At 39.7% G+C, this 8,846-nt stretch overlaps 1 long non-coding RNA gene across 1 annotated transcript; it reads left to right on the top strand.

Moving 5' to 3' along the window:
- Positions 1-3,050: 3,050 nt before the first annotated feature.
- LOC134475607 (uncharacterized) lies at positions 3,051-6,973 on the top strand. Its single transcript, XR_010046788.1, has 4 exons — positions 3,051-3,149; positions 3,396-3,549; positions 5,218-5,267; positions 6,783-6,973. It is a non-coding gene; the product is annotated as an uncharacterized LOC134475607 (long non-coding RNA).
- Positions 6,974-8,846: the final 1,873 nt, after the last annotated feature.

Genomic DNA, 8,846 nt, shown 5'->3' on the forward strand with positions numbered 1-8,846 from the left:
GCTCCTCAAAGGACTAATATCTAGAATACATAAAGAACTAAAAAAAAAAAAAAAAAAAAATTGAACTCCTCCAGATTTAAAGACCCATTTGAAAATGGGAATCTAAACTGCATAGACACTTCTCTGATGAAGAAATACAAACAGCCAATAAATGCATTTTAAAAGTGTTCAACATTGCTGGCCATTCAAGAAATGCAAATTAAAGTAATACTGAGATTTCACCTCAGCCCAGAAAGAACGGCTGTCATCAAATCAACCAATAACAAATGTTGGAGAGGCTACAGGGAGAAAGGCACTTTCCTCCACTGTTGATGCCAGTGTAAACTGATGCAATCACTGCGGAAATCAAAAAACTAACAGTAGAGGTTCAGTTTGACCTAGTTATTCCCCTTTTAAGTATCTGATCAAAGGAATTAAAAGCATCAAGGGCGGGGGATTTAGCTCAGTGGTGTAAGCGCCTGCCTGGCAAGCTTGAGGTTGTGAGTTTGATCCCCAGCTCTGCCAAAAAAAAAAAAAAAAAAAAGGAATTAAAAGCATCATACCATAGTGGTGTATGCATACCTGTGTTAATAACAATACAATTCATAATAGCTGAATCTTGGAAATAGTCTATATGTTCATCGACAGATGAATGGAAAAAATATAGTATTTATATATAATGGAGAACTGGTCAGACCCACAAGCTCCAATATAACATGGTTTCTCTTCTATGAAAAATTCAACATATATTAAGTATGAAATAAAAGACATAACAGAGAGAGAAAGAGAGGAGTTATTTTAATTGAGAGGACAAAGTATCTAAAAGTATACATTGATTGAGTACAGTTTTCTTACATATCTTTTATGTTCTTTAGCCTATTAGGCTGATTTTCAATCTGTAAATGTGATAATTAACTTTATAAGTTCTTGTAAGATAAATTAATGAGTCTAATGCTGGAAAAATAAAAGGTAGATAGAAGGAAGGAGGAAAAAAGAATTGAAATGTGTTACATACACCTACCAATCCCCTACAGTGAATGTAGTAATTGTTTATGCTAAACATGTACTAATGAAAGTTTTTTTTTTAAATTGGTACCAGGGATTGAACTTGTGACTGTCTGCTTACTAATCAAAGTTTTTTAAAAAGTACAATAAACAAATTAAATAAAAAGATTTTTAAAAAAGAGGAAGACTTCTGATCCCAAATAGGACACTGGGCAGAAATGAGACAGAGGTTGCCTAGCAGCTATTAACACAAATACCTGAGAGCATTTCTCTCCTTTGGAGAAAATGTAACCCCTGTTGGTGTCCAGTGGTGGTGCACACTCCTTAAATGGCTGACTTAATCATTAAAAATATGGACTTTATCAATAAAAATGATATAGTAAGTTGAAGATTTCTAGAAGCTCAGCAAGAAAGCGTAATACCTCAAATAACTACATTCTTCTTTTGAGATTTTTTTTCACAAATATTTTTGAATTTATGTTACTAAAGTAAACAAGAAGGGAAGACAGAGTTACCTTCAAACATACTAAAATGAATGCCTGGCAGCAGGCATGATGGTACATCCTGTAACTCAAGCATTTGGGAGGCTGAGGCAGGAGGATGACTAAGTTTGAGTTTAGCCTGGGCCACATAGTGAGACTCTATCTCAAAAACAAAGCAGTAAGTGGACTGGGGATGTGCTCAGTGCTAGAGACTTGGCTGGTGTAAGCAAGCCCCTGGGTTTGATTTCCAAACTCATCCCCCAGACACAAAATACACCAAAATATAAAATAAAATAAGCAACTACTTCAATGTTTTTTTTTTTTACTTAACAGTTTTGTTGGGACAAAATTTACATTCCACACAATTCATCCATTTAAAATGTACAGTTTGCTGGGGTATACTGTGGGGGTAGGGTGTGTGTTTAGCATGTAAGAGCATAGGTTCAGTTCTCAGCACTTAGGGAAAACACTCAAAAATGCCCTCTGCCCATCACAACTGCTCCCCATTACCTTCTAACCCCCCTGCCCTCAGCAAGCACTGCGCTTCTCTGTTTTTATGCATTCTCCTATTGTGGGTACTTCATATGCATGGAGTCCTACAGCATGTGGCCTTTGGTTCCTCCTTTCTTCCCTTTTTTGGGGAAGGTCCAAGGTCTCCTTACGTAGCCCAGACTGGCCTTAAACACAGAGTGATCCTCCTGCCTCAGCCTCCTAAGTGTTGTGCTGTAACAGCCCACTTCAGAAAGTCACCCACAGAGAAACCGAGATTTGAGAAACAAGTGAGACTTATTTCTTTCTTTTTTTTTTTTTTTTTTTTTTTTTGTCATTTTCCTTTTTATCGGTACCAGGGATTGAACTCACAACTGCCTGCTTGCAAGACAGGCGCTTATGCCGCTAAGCTAAATCCCCAGCCCCAAGAGAGATTTATTTCAAAAGCTGCAGCATTGAAGCTGCTGGCTGGCCCTGATTTCCTTGTTCTCTTTCCTTATATACCCCTATATGAGTCCACAAGGTCAGGGAGTTACCACGGATAATACACACACACACACACACACACACACACACACACACACACACACAGAGAGAGAGAGAGAGAGAGAGAGAGAGAGAGAGAGAGAGAGAGATAGCGTCTATGTGAGAGGGACAGACAGACCCACAGACAGAGGGGTTCCCAATGGGTTGCCCTGGATACCACCTTTTTGCAACACTATCATTGCTTTGGAATGTTACCAGACAGTCTTACACATCGGGTTAATTGACACACAGAATGTGGGCACTGAGCAGTTTGGTCACCTGGAGATAAACAGGGTTGTTCTCCTTTTCATAGTTTTTATGGCCAATTAAGGGGAAGGAGGCCTTGGAGGAGGTTGGCCAAAGTTCACTTGCTGTTCAAAGTCTAATTGCTAGCCAAGCACCTAAGCTATAATCTACAGACTATAAAATAGTAAAGTTTTTAAGACTACAGTTGAGGTGGGGGGAGTTTCAAAGAGAAAGGGACAAAGAAGAAAGTAAATAGTGGGAGTTAGGAGTTCCCTCACTTTGCCAACACACCCGGCCTTTGTTTCTTTTACTTGATGTAATGCTTTCCATACTCTTCCACCGGTGTAGCAGGTATCAGTACTTGACGCCCTTTGATTGCTGAATAATATTCCATTGTATGCTGTGCGAAACAGCATTAACACAGTAAGTTTCAGATTGCTAATGTTAGAGCAGCCTGCTCAGCGGGAAAAGGAGGATTTTGGAAGATTCTCACTTTTCCCTAGGGTTTACCTTGCCTTAACCTGCTGTGTTACACTCTGGTTGAAGCTCTTCCCACACTTTCTTTGCATAAGAATGCAATCTAGATGTGCTATGTGATGATTGCTACAGGTCAGCCCCAGGGGAAGCCGGGCAGGAGGGGCTAATGATTCCCCTGCATCTTTCCCACAGGCTCCTGGAGGGCACAGCCTTGCCCTGGGGTACCCCACTGGAATAGGATGATTAGCTGGTGCTGTTCTCTCCTGATCCCCCCAATCCCCAGTCCTTTTGGCCTCTGATCCTTTGATCTGCACCCTTTGCTGTAAGAAGTCTGAGTCACACACAGGTATGGCCCTATGCTGAGTCCTGAGATTCCTTCTAGTGAGCCATCAAATACGGGGGTGATCTTGGGAACCTCGGAAATGTATGCATACACTGCTTTTCTTCAAAGCCAGAGACTGTTGTTGGTGGTTTTCTTGATCCTGGCCATTCTTTCAGGAGTGAGATGGAATCTCAGTGTGGTTTTAATTTGCATTTCTCTGATGAGTAATGATGATGAACATTTTCTCGTGTATTTATTTGCCATTTGTATTTCTTCATCTGAGAACTGTGTGTTCATCTCAGATGCCCATTTTTGGATTGGATCTTTGGATTTTGAGTGTCTGATTTTTTAAATTCTTTATATGTTTTAGACAGAAGTCCTTTGTCTGAGGGACAATTCACTAAAAATTTTCCCAGTTTGTGGGTTTTCTTTTTACTATGCTAGAGATTTCTTTTGATGTGCAGAAACTTTTTAATAAGACATGATCCCAGTTATTGATTCTGGGGAGTATTTCCCGTGCAGTTTGATTCCTGTTCATGAATTCTCTACCTACTATGTCTTCAAGGTTTTTACCGAATTTGTCTTCCAATAGATTTAGTGTTCCTGTTTTAATATTCAGATTTTTGATCCATTTAGATTTTAATTTAGTATATGGTGATAGGCATGGGTCTAGTTTTAGTTTTCGGCATATGGAGAGCCAGTTTTTCCAGTACCATTTATAAAGAGACTGTTGTTCTTGCAGTGAATATGTTTGGCCCCTTTATCAAAGGTAAGGTGGTTGAGTGTGTTTGTAGTTGTGGTTGTATCTTCTAATCTATTCCACTGATATTCAGCTCTGTTTTTATTCCAGTACCATGTTGATTTTACTACAGTTACTTTGTAGTATAACTTCAATATCAGAAACTGAACCGATAAGACTTCACACAGAACTATATATATATTTTTTGACACCAAACCACATTAATGGTGAAAGGTTTTGGCCCAGACAGGACTCTGTAGCCAGGAAAGCCACAACCAGAAGCAGGAAGCCCCATCTTGCCCTGCCCCTAGGAAGTTACCTGTGACGCCATCTTCCCGCCCCTGGGAATTTACATATGGCGCCAAACCTAGGACCAATGGGCTACCTGTGTATCCCTAATGCCCGCCTTAGGTTCCACCCCAAACCGAGGCTATTTACAGGCCCCCACGCCACGTGTCCGCCGGAGAGATCACCGGACGCCAGCAGTGGGGGTGCTGGTCATCTCTCTCCGTGTTCTCAGAATAAAGGCCGCTTTTTATTTTATATTTCTCATCTTTTGTTAATATTTTTCATCTTTTGGAAATAACTCTATCAAATGGGTCTTTTTATTTTTTACTGTGAGACTGAATCTCACTAAGTCACTAAATTGGTGAGGTTGGGCTCAAATTTGAGATTCCTCTGACTCAGTCTCCCACAGTGCTAGAATTACAGGTGTGGACCACTACACTCAATTCTTTATTTATTCTTCATTTTGCCATACTTGGAATTGAACCCAGGGCCTCCTGCATGTTAGGCAAAGATTTCACCACTGATCTATGCCTTAACTGCCTGGATATATCTCAGTGTACTTTATGCATTCAAGGTTGATGGACACTTGGATTATTTCCTCTTCTTGTTTATTACAGACAACGCTTCATTAACATTCATGCACAATTTTTTTTTTTTACTTTAAGGAGGAGAAAACTAAACAGAAATCGACCGAAGCAGATCAGAATAAAACAATGTAAGTGACACAGATTTCAAAGCAAAACAACAGATCTCCAGTGGCTACCAAAATGTCTCTTGTTTTCTTCTAAATAGTTGTTCATATCTTCACACACAATGAATTCATACAAAACAAAGTAGTATTAAACTGATCAGAACAGTGATGAAGACATTATAGGCCTTCAAAACCAGACTAGGAAAATCAACAATGGCTGCCATAATGTCTCTTGTTCTCTTCAAAATAGCTGTCAATACCTTCATGTATGTTGAAATTAAACAAAACAAAACAGACTAAAATCACTCTGAACAAAGAATAAAAGCATTACTGGGTTTCACAGCATGATGATACAGAATCAGTAATGGATACCAGAATGTCTTTTTTTCTTCAAAGTAGTTGTTCATTTCATCACATGTAATATAATCGATTCTTGTAAACTTTAGGAGAAGTTCTATGCATGTATAAGCCTCTGTATATATATACACCTATCCTTTCTGTATTAGAGGGAAAACCAAACCAAACCAAACCAAATTACTAGAAAAACACAAAACAAAAAAGACAACTAATAACAATAGCAAAGAGCCCAAAACAATGACGATATAGGCCTTCAAAACAAGGTGGTAGGAGCACAACTAGGGTTGTTATTTTATGTAATGATTTTCAAGAGTTCCTTAATCACCAGACACTAGCATGGAAAATTGTTTCAACCCTATGAATGTTAACTGTTTTATTCTAAGAACTTATAGAATTTGTAGCACAATCATTTTAGCTATCCTAAATATGTTTATAATTTTAGATATTTTTTCTTTTCCCTTCCATTTATTTTTCCTCCTTTTCCCTAAGATATTATTTTTCTGCCTTTGACCAGATTCTTATCCTTTCACTGTATTTATTGGGGAGTTTGTATCTTATGTACTCTTACCATTTCTTACACTAGAGAGACTATATGCATTTATACATGTGAGTTTGATTTATTTCACTTATGAGTGTGGTCTCAAGTTGCATCCATTTATTTATAAATATCTCAATGTGATCATTCTTTTTTTTTTTTTTTTTTTTTTTTTTTTTTTGGTACTGGGATTGAACTCACAACCTTGTGCTTGCCAGGCAGGCGTTTATGCTGCTACACTAAATCCCTAAAGTGATCATTCTATATAGTACATTGTATAAAAATATCACAACTTTTTGATGGACATTTAGGTTGTTTCCAAGATCTGGCTATTACAAATTGTGCTGCTATAAACATGGGTGCACATACATCGCTGTGATATTATGTTTTCAGTTCTTCTGGGAATATGCCCACAAGTAGAATAGTTGGGTCAAATGGGACTTCCAATCCCAGGTTTTTGAGGAATTTCCAGACTGACTTCCCCAGTGGTTACACCAGTCTACACGCCCACTAACAGTGCAGAAGAGTTCATTTCCCCCCATAGCCTCTCCAGCATTTGTTGTTGATAGTTTTCTTTATCCTGGCCATTCTTTCTGGAGTGAGATGGAATCTTTGTGTAGTTTTAATTTGCATTTCTCTAATTCTAGGGAGCCATTTAAGGTGGAGATTGGTCACATGTGTGGGACTAAAGCAAGGCTAGCCCAGAAAAAACAGAGCACTCAAAACAAGCCACCTAAACAAGCTGTTCCAGCCCAAGAAGGCAGGAGACCTGGGCCTGCCACCCAATGGGCTGCTAGGCAGAGGGGCTGAAATTGACATCATCTTTCCCGGAATATAAATAAAGGTACTACAGTGGTTGAGTAGTTCCTTTCCTCCCATCAGGAGGATAAGAGCTCCACTTGACCCTAGCTTTGTCTCTTCTTTATTTTTCTCATCCTCTCGCTGGTCCTTAACCCCAAGAACTCAGGAGCTGCATTGGGTTACAGCATCTAATGTCCAATGATGCTGAACATTTTTTCATGCATTCATTTGCCATTTGAACTCTGTATTCATCTCAGATGCTCATTTTTGGATTGGGTCTTTGAATTTTGGGGATCAGATTTTTTAAAATCCTTTATATGTTCTAGACAGAAGTCCTTTGAGGCACAGTTGGCTAAAATTTTTTCCCAATTTGTGGGTTTTCTTTTCACTATGCTGGAGATTTCTTTCAACATACAAAAACTTTTTAATAAGACATGTTCCCAGTTATTGATTCTGGGAAGTATTTCTCATGCAGTTTAATTTTTGCTCATGAATTCTCTACCTACTCCTATGACTCCAAGATTTCTACCTACTTTGTCTTCCAGCAGATTTAGTGCTTCTGTTTTAATTCTTGCACGATTTTTGTTTTCATTTCTTCTTAGTAGTTATATAAACAATTTGAACAGCCAGGTGTGGTGGCAGTTGGGAGGCTTTGCCACCAGTTTAGGTCTGGGCTACATAAGGAGTCCAAGACCAGCCTAAATTATATAGCAAGATCCTGTCAAGAAACAAAACAAAACAAAACACACAGAATTTGGCTTTGTCCTTGATTCCTGGAAGAGAAGGAATTCTAAACCGTCAAACTTTCCCAAGTAACGAGTGTCTTTCATATTTACAAACTTCTGGGATTACAGCTGATCCAGTTGGTAGCATTGAGTTGACTCTCAGTGGGAACCCAAGATAGCTTTAGGGAGGGGATTGGATGTGTGATTAACATGTTAGTGTTTGGAATCTTGTGGATTTCGCAGTCTCCTGGGAGGGAAGGGAGGGAAACCAAACTGGGAATTGAGTTCATTCCCACTGATGAACACTGATTCAGTTTATGCTTTTAATGGAGCCTGTATAAAACCTTCAGAGCCCCAAGTCTCACTGGAGGCCTCAGTTAAGATAATATCTCTGCTTGTAGATACGGGGGCGACTTATAGTGTACTTCTTGAATTTTCAGGACCTTGTAGCAAGTCCTTGATTTCTGTTGTGGGCGTTGATGGCCAGCCTACCCAGCCTTTGCAAACTGGGCCTGTCCCATGTCGATTCCAGACTCTTTCTTTACCCATAGCTTCCTAGTAATCCCAACATGTCCCACACCTCTTTTAGGTAGAGACCGTCTTCAAAAGCTTAACTTCTCCTTTACTTTCTCTCTCCCCACAGCCCTAATCCTCCAAACAGCCTCACAATGCATCGCAAAGCCATTCCCTCCCCTTCCTCCTCCTCTGGTCGATTCCATAGTTTGGGACACCTCCAATGGCATTCTTACTACACATGCTATGCCTGTTCTAATCCGTCTCAGGGATCCCTCTATTTTTCCCTGTGTTCCCCAATACCCCATAGCTCCCCAACATTTAAGGGGACTTAAACCCATAATTAAGCGCTTTTTGGACAATGGTTTTCTTAAACCTACCCATTCACCCCACAATACTTCCATTCTCCTGGTACTCAAGCCTGATGGGTCCTATCACCTGGTACAGGACCTTAGGGTAATCAACAGTGCTGTTACCCCAACTCACCCAGTCATGCCAAATCCCTATACCATGCTCTCTCATATCCCTCCCTCCACCACTCACTTTACAGTTACAGATCTTAAAGATGCCTTCTTCACTATCCCCCTACACCCTGATTGCCAGACCTCTTTGCATTTACATGGACTAACCGAGACACTCTCAGGTCTCAACAACTTACTTGGACAGTGCTCC

This window comes from Cavia porcellus, unplaced genomic scaffold (assembly GCF_034190915.1).
Source record: "Cavia porcellus strain 051 isolate PalLab524CR breed Dunkin Hartley unplaced genomic scaffold, mCavPor4.1 scaffold_4, whole genome shotgun sequence".
In the NCBI taxonomy this organism is placed as follows: domain Eukaryota; kingdom Metazoa; phylum Chordata; class Mammalia; order Rodentia; family Caviidae; genus Cavia; species Cavia porcellus.